Source organism: Panthera tigris, chromosome A3 (assembly GCF_018350195.1).
Source record: "Panthera tigris isolate Pti1 chromosome A3, P.tigris_Pti1_mat1.1, whole genome shotgun sequence".
NCBI lineage: Eukaryota > Metazoa > Chordata > Mammalia > Carnivora > Felidae > Panthera > Panthera tigris.
In genome coordinates, this window is record NC_056662.1 from 94,132,480 (window position 1) to 94,146,172 (window position 13,693).

Sequence of the window (13,693 nt, forward strand, 5' to 3'; positions counted from 1 at the left end):
GAGGAGGCTTGAATGCCAGACAGTTAAATAGGACCTAATTTTAATGATCATGATAGTTTCTTGGGCAGATGAGAGAGGAAAAAAAAAAAAAAAAGAAACTCCCCACTCTAAGAGAATAAATTACTAACAAATACAAGTTACTACCAAGGCAGCAAATAATTAAGACCTTCTTTAATTATAGTACTAATTAATGGTATGGGTAAATATTTTTAAGTGAATATAGAAAAACTGAAAGGGAACTGTTTCAGGGAGGATAAATAAATATACCCAAAACTGAAAGTCCAGATCTATCCCTGATTCTGACCCACTGTCTGAACCTAAGCAAATATCTTTCTTTTATTGGACATCAGTATACCCACAAGTCATATGACCATAAGGCCCACCTACTTCCCAAAGTTGTTTTGAAAATAAAGAGAGTAAATGAAAAGTGGTCAAGCTCTGGATATTAGAAGATGCTGCATAAGGGTATAAATGTTTAGCTCTCAGAAACCGTGTTGTCAATCTCAGTGAAGGCATTGAATATAGTTCAAGATAATGGGTGGCCAATGAATATGTGCAGATCAGAGGAAACCACAAGACTGTTTTTGCTTTGCCAGGGGAGAGGTAAACAACATAGAATATCATGCCTTCCTTGGGAGGATCTTGATAAAATTAAATAAAAATAATAATTTCTCTTGTCCCTAAATTGAGATCTATAGCAGAATGAGTACCTTGACATTTTGAGAGATATTTCCCTCCAATTTTTGTTTGTTTAATTGGTTGTTTTAAGTAGATGATACATACACATGCTTATGATTTAGACAGGCAAACAAAAAGAATATATAGTTAAAAGTATCCTTCATGTAAGGAGAAGTTACATTCTATCTGAATGAAGTCCAGCTGGAGGTTTCAGTGACAATATCAGAGGGAGGAATGAGGAATATAGATGGATATTTGGATTATGATTCTTTCATCCCTTCCATCAGATGTCCAGGCCTTTATAGGATGACTACTTCCTGCCTTTGTCTGATCATGACATGATCCTTAGGGATCATGATACATGAAGTTAGGAAAGAAGTTAGCTGGTCATATTCTAAGTGTTCCTTGGCTAGCCAAAGAATCTTTAAGAATAAAAAAAAAAAAGTTGCCTGTAGAATGGCAGCATGGTGATTAGCAAATGTCCCATTTTGAACTTGCTCAAGCCTGTCAAACTAAGCAGTGACTATACCTGGCTATCTGGTCCAGCCCGATCCATCATTTGTTATCTTGCTAGATCCCTTGATCTAGTCCTGGAAAACACTTCCACTCATCCAACATCTCCTCCCAAATGCACTCACAAATTCTGGAAACCATAGTCACAGCTTTTGAAAATTTATATATCATCTAACTATTTTTATAAATCTTCTGTGGTCGATATTAGTAAAAGTAGACCAAGAAGTTGCAACTGGCAACAGGTGAGTTCACCTCTGGTATTCTAGACCTATTTAGAAACCCAGTGGTATTTTCATGGCCCTGAAGAGCTATAGTAATCACTAGTGTTGGCCAAATATTCCCCATTCTTTTTCCAAGTACATGGCACATTTGCATTTCTTGAGTCCTTAGGCATGGCCATGAAATGTAAGCAGAGGAAGTGTGTCATTTCTGGGCAGAAGTTGTAATCACGAGTGCATAATCTGGCACAGCTCTTTTTCCCTCTGCCATGGGGACCACACCATTCCAGACAGTGTAGCTCCATCAGCCTGGGTCCTTAACTAAGGGTGACACAGAGTATAACCTCTAGCTGCTTCAGAGTAGACATTAGGTTAGGGGAGAAACAAACTTATTTGTTTCAAGTCACTGAGATTTGAGGACTGTTTGTCATCACAGCATAACCTATCCTGTCCTTCAGATTGCTAGGGGCAGAGGTAATACAGGAGACAGAAGACTATGCCATGGAAAAACAGGAAGAATGGTTACTATCAAATAAGAAAATAATACAGGATTTGGCATCAGAGAGATTTAAGTTTTAATCTATCAATTTCTAGCTGTGTGATCTTAAAAATGTTACTTAAACCCTTTAAGCCTCAGTTTCCTCATCAGTTGCTTTGAAAAATGAATGAACATATGCAAAGTGCTTGTCCCCGTATTTATCACATTGTAGGTATTCATTACATTTAATTTAATTCCATATCCCTCCTACCCCAACACACCCAAGATCATACCATATGGAAAACTGAGCCCTCTTACGTTGTTTATAAACAGCCATCCCTGAAACTTTCCTTTCGACCATAGATTAGGGACCATCCCTGGAGCAAGGACTCTCCTTTGCTGCTCTCAATGCCCTAGGGCCAAGGTTCCTAGATAGATATTCAGTGTGTGCATTGTATAAGCCGAGTCATTATGGGACCAAGGAGCAGATGAATTATACAGTACAGTGTTACCACTAAATCAACACCATGCAAGAAGCAATCCAGGACAGGCAATCACTCTCCTTGGGCCAGGCTAGAATGCAAATGAAAGGCAGAGAGGCAGGTCAAAAGGATTGAATGTTACTGAGAAAGTCATTGAAAATAGCTGACTCCTGGGTAGTAAAGGTCTCGGATCAGAGTTTCACTTCCTAATGTGACTTTGAGCCGGACAGAAAACATTAAATCTGAAGGTAACTTGAACATGCATGGGGCACCACCCTGCCACAGCAAATCATGGCTATTAAAGTCTTTCACAATGCAAGGTATTCCAGGGGGGCAGGGAGGAAACTACCAGTAAGCAGTTTTCAGGGTAGGCAGTTGAGCTAAGTTGATGGGTAGTAAAGGAGAGTAAAGGAATATCCCAACTCATCTTTTGGCAAGACAATTAGAACCATGACCATAACAAGTATTTGGAAGGTTCATAACTCTGTTCCCTTAAGTTTATAAAGTGACTTATGATTTTTTTTTTCTTCCTCAATATATATTCAATGAGCAATAGCTTACATTTGCTTTAAGTTCTGACAAGTCTGTTGTCACTACTGGGCCAGTCTCATATGTTGGAGATCTACAGACATGTAATTTATAAATCCTGCAAAAATCTACTAGTATAAAATAAAAAATTTCTCTTTTGCTAACAAGTCTGTTAATTTATGAAACTCTTTGGGTGAAAGTTTTCTTCATCCTTTGCAGGAACAATACATTAAACAAAATCAGTACCTTGGTAGGAATTTGGATTGTCTGTTGGACAGAAGGTATAGAACATTCAACTGCTTAAGATAATACACAATCTGGAGGTAAAAGTTCCAAAGACTGCCCTGCAAGAATTTTTAAGGACGCTTCACTTCACTGGGGCCCAGCTAAGCTTCTGAGAGAATGTAGCTTCATCCTCCATCAATCTCAGTTTCATGTCAAAAGTAGATTTAACATGTAAACTAACAATTAAACTTTTTTGAAAAAAAAGGAGTGAGAGGTAATAGTTTAGGTAGAAGAGGGATAGGCAGAAAAGATTTCTTAACTTTCATTTAAATCTTGTATTTGCTTGTTTGTTCGTTTGCAAAGTACATGGTTTTAGCCTTGCTCTTCAAAAATCATCCCAGCATCTTGAATCTCATGTCAGATTTATAGTGCAACCTTCCTTGGTATATGTAAAATATTTGAATAAATGTTTGCAACCTGCAAATAAGAACCCAAAACGTGGGAAGATGATTCTAGTTCTAGTTCTTTTAGCAATTGGAGATGAGAAGGAAAATGAGATGTTCCTTTTGTGGTTCTTTCTGCCATAGCTGTTTTGCTTTGTACCCTCTCTCTCCTACCAAGAGAGCTCAGGTCAGATAATGTTTCATGAGTTCTGTGAAATGTTTCAGTAATGGCCACTGTAATTCATACCTTGATTTGTCCTGGGTCACTGGCAACTATGATGGATTATGACTGCTGCACATTCAAAAGGTTTTCCCAAGGTTACACAGTGAGGGTTAATGTTCAGTTCAGCCACAGCACTTACTGGGTGGAAGAGGATGCTTCTGCAGCTTTAATCAAAGTTTAGGAGACAGTCTGTGCTCTCAGTAGAAGCCTTGTAATCTGGTGGAAGGCAAGGGCATGTTTCGCTCCTACATAGTAGGTGGTAGGAAGTATTTATCACATGGAGGGCGAAGTAAGGGCATTCCTCAAACATATTGCCAAACAGATATTTAGCCTAAGTAGGCTATTCAGGATGGGCACAAGATATGCCATCTACAAAAAAAGATAAAAGGCAGATCTGAATGGCTACAAGGCACACATTTTCTCACAATATTTGAGAATTAAATTAATTCAATTAATTACAGTGTTTTCATACAAGTGGAACATAGCCTAGCTAGAAAGAGGGATCTTCTTCCTTATATTAGGAACAATGACCTAGTTTTATGTGTTTGTAGGGCCTGTTTGGTGTGGGTTGTCTTTCCTAATTATGCTCTTTTGTTGGGCTTTTCTCTGCCAGCACTCAGTGAATGACAAAGGGATGAAAAAGATGGAAGGCTGTTTCTCAGCAGAGAAGGGTTTATAATCCATGTTCATTTTGGCCACAGGCCGGCTGATTCTGCTTTGTCTAATTTGCAGAGGGCTTCAGAAGGAAAACTGGAAGCAATATTCCATCCCTTAGTGCAGAGACAAGATTTTAGTGTCATGGGAGAGACATTAGAGATCAAAGCAGATAAAAGAGTTCATTCATTCAACATTTAACACAACTCGGGGGCACCTAATATGTGCTGGGTGGAGAGAAGGATATTCTGCCTTGGCATTCCAGGAAGGGGAGATAAACAGAAGCTATTTTCATACTTGTATAAAATATTTCATACTTCAGATGTAGTTGAAAAGAAAGATGAGGAGTGTTGGTCAAGCAGGAAGTGGAATTTAAAACAGGATGTCTGAGAAGGAAAGGACCTAAAGGAAATGAGAGAAAAGAACAAGCAAAAAAGAGGAAGCATTCCTGGCAGAGTACAAAGCAAGTGCAAAGGCCCTAGGGTGACAATGTGTTCCATTGTCAAGGGACTGCAGGGAAAGTCTGTGTGGCTGAAGGCAGTTAAGCTTGGGGTAGAACAATGACCTTGAAAGCTAATTGGGAAGGAGATTGCATGAGGCTTTCTAGACTATTGCAAATCTCTGGCAGAAGAGTGCCAGGACTTCCTTAACTGCTTCATTGAGAATCTACCAGAAAGGGCAAAGGGAAGCAGAGTAAGCCCCTGAACACAGTTCCCATAATCCAGGCCAAGAGACAGGTAGGCTTTGGGAACAGAGAGACTAGGTTGGCATGCACTCTAGCAATTAGAAATCATGGGCGATGGAGCAGTAGTAAAAGCAGGATAAGCAATTTACACAGATTACCTCAATTATACTGTGATTATAACCTGCAGTCTACACATGACAGTTTTGCATTGGTTTCTTAACCTAAATTCTGGGGAAAATAATACTATTTACCTTATAGAGTTGTAATGAAGAGAAAATGCAATAATGCTGAGACAGAGTACACGCTAATAAAGGGTGACCGTGGCTATTATTATAGGATTTGATTAAGACAGACAAAATTCTGTCCACACACTCTGCCTACCTGCGTGTGTAGACTGATGAAGGTGGTACTCTCCATCATCCACTTAATTTAATTTAGTTTTGAGTCAAGAGAAAGAATTAACACAAATCTGAGAAGCATACTTTCTACATTTAGTAAAAGACTCCTTCTGAAAAAATTTTCTGTGACCTCTGCCTAAAGCAGCCAACACCTCCATTTATCTGTCCCGGTATTTTCCTCCTGTCTTATTTCCTGCTCAGAGTTGTTTCTGTCTAATGCTGGAATTCTATTTCTTCTATTTCTTCTGCGGTAAATTTTATGGTCCTCCCACACTACTCAAAATTCCCTTCTGTAATCAAGCCTTTTTCTTAATGTTTATTTATTTATTTATTGAGAGAGAGAGAGGAGAGAGCACGTGCGCACACTAGCAGGGGAGGGGTGGAGAGAGAGGGAGAGATAATCCAAGCAGGTTCCTTACTGTCAGCATAGATCCCCGCTGTGACTCAATCTCATGAACCATGAGATCATGACCTGAACCAAAATCAGGTCTGACACTCAACCAACTGAGACACGCAGGTGCCCCTGCAATAAAACCTTTGGGTGGTCTCACCTCATCCTTTCCAGGGCCTCATCCCAGCATCACACCTCTTAGATTCTCCATACCTGGACGCTGTCAGGATTTCCTCTCCTTTTCACATTTGATGACTTATTTCTTTTGGAGTAGGCTCCATATTCTTGTAGATAGGCGGATTCTTTTTCTATGCTACAGTGGGCCCCTTGAACTTGAAAATGGGAAGATGTCTTGGGAATCTCCTTCAGACACACCACAGGCTCATTAGACAGGGAGGCAGCTCATATACAATGCTGCCAAGAATGAAACTCTAGACCCTTCCCTCTACCCTGAAATAGAGTGTGGTTCTGCTGGGCCACTCAAGGTAGAGTAGTTAACTTAGGAAAAAATTCACTGCTGAGCACTTTATTTATAATAATGACAGCAGGCGACAAGAAAGGGTTTACATCCAGTTACTTGTGCCACAGGATAGAAGCAAGTTAGAACCTTTATTTAGATAAGGTTCTGATTATTGAAAGTCAAAATGGTTTTGTTTTTGGGTTTGGTTTTGGTTTTGGTTTTTTTCTAGAAGGGCTGGATGATGTTGTACCTGAAAAAGAAAATCTTTTCCTGCCAGACCCTTCCTTGATCTTAAGTGGGGATGATGTCTAACCCTACCTATTAAAGTTTAAACACAGAGACTGGCCAATCAGTCAACCTAACCCAGCCACAGAATTCTCTCCAACCACTGGGCACCTCAGCGAAGTGCTGTTAGAATAAGAAAGTTGAAAAAGAACAATGTGGTTGGCTCTCAGTCGCACATTCCTCTGGTCAATAGCATCAGCCCTATAAATGGGTAAAAGGCAGGAATCATTCAGGGTTTCCCTGGGGAGAACAAGGATTCCATCCTCAAACCAGATATCAGCCAAGAACAGTGTGTTCAGGGCACCTGGGTGGCTTAGTCTGTTAAGTGTCTGACTCTTGATTTTGGCTCAGGTCATGGTTCGAGACCCACGTTGGGCTCCATGCTGACAGCACAAAGTCTGCTTAGGATTCTCTCTCTCCCTCTCTCTCTGCCCCTCCCCTGATTGCTCTCTATCTCTCTCTCAAAATAAGTAAATAAACAAACAAAAAAAAAAACCCCCACAGTGTGTTGTCCTCATGGTTCCTCAGCAACATGCACACTAAGCTTTCCCCACAGTCCTTGAGCACCGCCTGCTGCTGATGCTGCTGTAGATTCCACAATGTGTTCTCTCTCCTCCACTTCTAACATTGGCTTTTATGGAGCCCCACTCACATGACTGTAGCAGCACCCCAGTCTCTGGCTCACTGTATACACTGATGCTCCTCCACTGCCACTCTCGGTGGTGACCACCTGCTGAAAGCAGCCTCTCTGTGTAGGTGTAATGCCCTAAACTTCAGGCCTTGAAGACTTACCAAAGTCAAATACTCTCACATTTCCCCAAAAGCAACCTTTGCTTTTGTCATATAGGCCAATCTGCTTTTCACCTAATACTGTGTATATTCCTCCTTCCATTCTTTGCTCGTATTGTTCCATTCTGAGAGTGCCTTCCCTTTACCACTTATTTAAATTCTGGCCAACATTTGGGTCGCCTGGGTGGCTCAGTCAGTTAAGCATCTTACTTCAGCTCAGGTCATGATCTCACAGTTGGTAAGTTCAAGCCCCGTGCTGGGCTCTGTGCTGACAGCTCAGGGCCTGGAGCCTGCTTCGGATTCTGTGTCTCCTTCTCTCTCTGCCCCACCCCTGCTCACGCTCTGTCTCTCTCAGTCTCTCAAATATTAAAAAAAAAAAACGTTGACAAAAATTAGAAAGAATAAAGTTGGAGCTCTCACACCTTCTGATTTCAAAGCTACTACAAAACTATGGTTAATAGAAACAGTGAGGTACTGGCATAAAGACAGATACAGAGACTAGTGAAATAGACTACAGAGCCCAGAAATAAACTGACATATACAGTCAAAGAATTTTTCAATAAGGGTGTCAAGACAATTCAAGGGTAAAATGACAGACTTTCAACAAATGGTTTTGAGAAACTGGTATCCACAAATCCACAAGGAAAAAAAAAAAAAAGAGTGGTGCCTGGGTGGCCCAGTCAGTTAAGCATCCATCCATCTCAGCTCAGGTCTTAATCTCAGGATCCAGAGTTCAAGCCCTGCGTTGGGCTCTGTGCTAGTCATGGAGGCTACTTTAAAAAAGGGGGGGGGGGAGGTGGGAGGGAGCGCCTGGGTGGCTCAGTCGGTTGAGCATCCGACTTCAGTTCAGGTCATGATCTCGCAGTTTGTGAGTTCAAGCCCCGCACCAGGCTCTGTGCTGACAGCTCAGAGCCTGGAGCCTGCTTCGGATTCTGTATCTCCCTCTCTCTCTGCCCCTCCCCTGCTCATGCGCGCCCTCTCTCTCTCTCTCAGAAATAAACAAACATTACATTCTGCCTAACATTCAAGACACAACTTAAATCCCACTTGCCTCGTGAAGCCACTCCAGTCTCCAGGGTTATTACAAGTATAATTGCTACCTTGCAGTTTAGCAATTAATGGCCTTAACCCTGTTTAATGTTTCTGAATCTTATCTATAAGGTTGTAAGATATTGAGGAAAAAACCCAGGTATTTTACTATTGCTTAGCCCAATTCTGCACACAGAGGAGATGCTCAACTTTATGGCCATGCAATTGGATCAATGCCTTATATAACATGAAATAGAATAGAATTTTGACTTCAGTATAAGGGAGTACAAAGATTTTTGTGTACTTCTTCTCTTCATCCCTCTGAATGTCCAAATTCTCCACCCAAAAAGAAAGAAGTCGAGTGTCTTGTTTTGTTTGCTAAAACTGTAGAATTCTGACTCTGCTCTGTGAAGGAAAGACTACTTGACTTTCAGAACTGAACAGTTGTTTGGAGATTATATAATCCAACCCCCAAGGAGGAATTCAAAACCCAGAGAAATGAAGTCTTTGCCCCAAGTCACAGAGGAAATAAGTGCTAGAACGAAGCCCAGATCCTAAGTGTTCTGAATTTCCAGCTAGAACTCCTCAGTGAATCTCCACATATTGTCCCTTTGCATTTTCTGTTTCTGGTGTCTGCATGGTAGTGATAGAAAGAAGTTTGACAAGTACTTTGTATTTTCTATGCCCCAGGCTCTGTACTAGGGCTTGTGAGACCAGGGAGAAATGGAAATAAAAATGACATGAACTCAACTTTCACACTCAGGACTCCAGAATTCTGTGTTCTTTTCTAAAGCAATGTTCTAACCTTTTTTTTTTTTTTAATTTTTTCCTCTCCTTCCTTCCTCCCTCCCTCCCTCCCTCCCTCCCTTCCTTTCTTTCTTTCTCTTTCTTTCTTCTTTCTTTCTTTTTCTTTCTTTCTTTCTTTCTTTCTTTCTTTCTTTCTTTCTTTCTTTCTTTCTTTCTTTCTTCTATCTGGGTCACAGAACCCACTGAGAATATAATTAAAAATATAGACTTAGGAAAATGCATATACACACAAACCAACAAAACACTGTGCATAATTTCTGGGTTTTGCAGCACTTTTGAAACTCTAGCTTATAGCCCCTTTTCTGAAACCTTGGAAAGCTTTCTCTCAGCACCTTCAAAAATAGAGCCATAGTTTTATAATTTACAGAGTCCAGATGCTAACCCTCGCCTTTTCCTCCTCCCCTTTGAGGGACTTGAGGGAAGTCTGAAATCACAGCTTCATCTCCTCCCTAAATAAATAAGTACTTCTCTGAGTGCCTCCAACTCCATTGTTCCAGATGTTACACTGGATAAATGGCTCATTTAGGGCTCAGCAGGGCCCACATCATGCTCTAAGCTGATCAGCACTTCTGTGTCCTATCCTAGCCACTCAGAGAAGCTTCCCTGCCACTTTGCCTATTTGGAAAATGCACACTCCTATTAGAGGCCTGGGAGCAGAATGCATTCTTGCATCCTCTTGGCAGGGCTGGAGAGGAGAGGAAGGATCTGGGCCACAGAAAATACTGGAGAAAGGCTTGTAGGGTGTTTTAAATGGTGGGTCTGGAATGAAAGAGTCAATGGAAGGAACACTTCTCTCAAAAGCCATATATCATGGAACTTCTCCAGGCAGGAGAAAGTGAGAAACAGATGGCAATGAACAGGCAAATGCAACACAGGGGCCAAGCTTGAATGGGGTGGGGGTGGGGGGGCGTGAGGAGGCAAAAGCCACAGGCAGCAGTTGTCAAAGGGAAAAGGCCCACACTGTGGAGCCTACATATGGAAAGTCAGGATGGGAGACAGAGGACCACATGTCAAGAGCCTAGTTCTCATAAAACATGGAACCAAGGACAGGGTCAGCCTCTTTCCCCTAGAAGATAAGAGAACCTCCTACTTGATATAATGACTGGAGACTAATTTCTGTACTTGAGAAAATAAGTTGTTCTAAAAAGGAGGAGGATAGTAGTTTTCAGCCATATTGCACCTAATAATCACATGTGGAACATGATTAAAAACACTAGGTCTTCCTGGAGTAACCAAATTCCCCAGTTTGCCCAAGACTTCTCTGGTTTTAACACTGACATTCCTAGAATAGTTGTCCCTCAAGCCTGGGCAAACTGGAACAACTGGTCACCCTATGACATCTCTGATTACTCTGATTCCTTAGTCTGGGATGAGACCCCAAAATCTGCATCTGTATCCAGCACTCCCAGGTGATTCTGATGCTGAGGCATGAGGAGGGTGGACCAGAGGACACTTAAAGGAATTGTATATTTAGTCCCTGGCATAACTTTCTAAGTAGTTCTAGAAGAGAGAAAAATTAAAAAGAGGAAGGAAAGCAGGAAAGAGTTCATGGTTTCTAAAAATTCTAAACGAGATGTTCTCAATCCTTTGAATCACAGGGACAACTTTTTTTTTCTTTTTTTTTTAAACATACATATATTTTCATTAAATACATTTTTTTCAATATATGAAATTTATTGTCAAATTGGTTTCCAAACAACACCCAGTGCTCATCCCAACAGGTGACCTCCTCAATACCCATCACCCACCCTCCCCACCCTCCCACCCCCCATCAACCCTCAGTTTGTTCTCAGTTTTTAAGAGTCTCTTATGCTTTGGCTCTCTTCCACTCTAACCTCTTTTTTTCCCCCCTTCCCCTCCCCCATGGGTTTCTGTTAAGTTTCTCAGGATCCACATAGGAGTGAAAACATATGGTATCTGTCTTTCTCTGTATGGCTTATTTCACTTAGCATAACACTCTCCAGTTCCATCCACGTTGCTACAAAAGGTCATATTTCATTCTTTCTCATTGCCACGTAGTACTCCATTGTGTACATAAACCACAATTTCTTTATCCATTCATCAGTTGATGGACATTTAGGCTCTTTCCATAATTTGGCTATTGTTGAGAGTGCTGCTATAAACATTGGGGTACAAGTGCCCCTATGCATCAGTACTCCTGTATCCCTTGGGTAAATTCCTAGCAGTGCTATTGGTGGGTCATAGGGTAGGTCTATTTTTAATATTTTGAGGAACCTCCACACTGTTTTCCAGTGTGCTGCACCAGTTTGCATTCCCACCAACAGTGCAAGAGGGTTCCCATTTCTCCACATCCTCTCCAGCATCTATAGTCTCCTGATTTGTTCATTTTGGCCACTCTGACTGGCATGAGGTGATATCTGAGTGTGGTTTTGATTTGTATTTCCCTGATGAGGAGCGACGTTGAGCATCTTTTCATGTGCCTGTTGGCCATCTGGATGTCTTCTTTAGAGAAGTGTCTATTCATGTTTTCTGCCCATTTCTTCACTGGGTAATTTGTTTTTCGGGTGTGGAGTTTGGTGAGCTCTTTATAGATTTTGGATACTAGCCCTTTGTCCAATATGTCATTTGCAAATATCTTTTCCCATTCCATTGGTTGCCTTTTAGTTTTGTTGATTGTTTCCTTTGCTGTGCAGAAGCTTTTTATCTTCACAAGCAGGGACAACATTTAAAACCACTGATGTCTGGCCCAGGTCTGGACAACTGCATCAGATTCTATGGAGGTGGGCTCTGGCAGTGACAGGAGTAGGAACCATTGTATTGAGTGGCCTTTGAATTCCCTGAATGATGGCATCTGGCGGACCAGCTGGAAGCAAGGGAGAACTACTGAATATCCACATCTGGACAAAATAGCCCTGCATCGCTGCTCATGAGAGACAAGAAGTCCCTCTAGAGTGCTATATCTACTCCTTGGTGTCTTTACTACCCAGTAAAGAAGTAGTTTATTGATAAGCATTGTCTCAGATAATATTAGAGAAACCTATGCATATTATCCTCCAAGAATTACAAAAATGAGGCTCCTTTAAATGGTCTCTAGGGAATGTGTCCAGGTTCTCTCTGTGCAGAGGTTTCCTATGTGCAGTCACATACCATGGGTACAATATAACCAAATCTCCCCCCCTGAGAAAAATCTGGAAGATTGGGCATCCACTTCTTTCTTTTCTATGGCTAATAATAAGGTGGGGGGGGGGCACTTTCTGAAAAGGAAGGAAGGAACAAAAAAGGATTCTGAGGCAGGGAAAGGGAATCAAAACTAATGATAGCATTTGAATGGAGGGGCAAAGAGGCAACCTAAGGGGCCACATTTCAGGTTCAAGCCTATCAATCATGACCACCTGAGGACATGAAGAGACTTAAAGGTAAAACACCAGAGAATGATAAAAATGGTTATTTTGCCCAAAACAAAGAGATATATTGTGCGGTGTTGATTCAAAGCTGGCGAGGCAGCTGAATGTTACATTGGCAGAGGCCAATGGAAGGTGTGCCATCTTCTTGAAAGACAGTTAAGGAGAAAGGAAAGGAAGCTAAAACCTAAAACTTGCACTTCCTTCCCACTTACACAGGTTCTTCAGAAGACAAATGACTCCTTAGTTTGTACAACGAGGAAATGTAGTTCCTTGCAAATGGACAGCAGCATAGTATAGGAACCTAATAAAATACAATAAAGTGGATAAAAAGGATAGTGTAATCCTTGGCAGAATATATAGCAATATGAAAATGTTTTGCAATAAATTGCTATAATGGTTAGCACTTTGAATTAGAATAGCAAATACTTTGTTATAGAGTACTAACATTTTACTTTTTATCTATCACAGATCAAAACTGAATATGGGCTTGAGACTTTTATGGTACCTTCTGGCTAAGGATTGCACCTTCATCATTGGAAAAAATTTTTGTATCAGATTTATTTATTAAGCAACCCTACCTCTGCAGTTGGATCTGTGCAATGCACAAACTTGAATGAATAAATAAATAAATAAATAAATAAATAAATAAAACATCTTTAAAGTAGTCCTGCCCTCAAAGACCTTACACATCATGGTAAATATTCCTACTGAAACATGTAGAATGCTATTAAAGTTAATGATTCACACCTGAAAAAGAAAAATATGCCCTTATCTGCAGCGGGAGAATACCTAAATCATTGTAGAACTTAAATTGGCTGCCGTCATCATCAATTTGCATTTCTCAAGTGCTCAGTAAGCAAAGGGTAGTGGATTTCAGAAGGGAAAGAAACAGGCATAAAAAAATTGGACTCTCCCCTAAATGAGCACACAATCTGGTTGGAGGGAGAGGAGGTAAACATACACAAAGAGATTAATAACGGCCCCTAGATAGCATTTTTTTAAGTGGTCAGTGAGTCACCAGACCCTAAATGCTGACGTAGTT

The 13,693-nt window shown here is 40.9% G+C and overlaps 1 protein-coding gene across 6 annotated transcripts in view; it reads left to right on the top strand.

The window, feature by feature from the left end:
* Positions 1–13,202, top strand: part of LOC102949004 (lithostathine-like) — a 423,911-nt gene extending 410,709 nt beyond the window's left edge. For 4 of the 6 annotated variants that reach the window (XM_042981823.1, XM_042981824.1, XM_042981831.1 and 1 more), the window contains one exon: positions 13,120–13,202. The gene's annotated coding sequence lies outside the window, so the exon portion shown is untranslated. The remainder of the gene's footprint in view (positions 1–13,119) is intronic. The other 2 variants (XM_042981826.1, XM_042981827.1) reach the window with 2 other exon arrangements.
* The last annotated feature ends 491 nt before the right edge of the window (positions 13,203–13,693 follow it).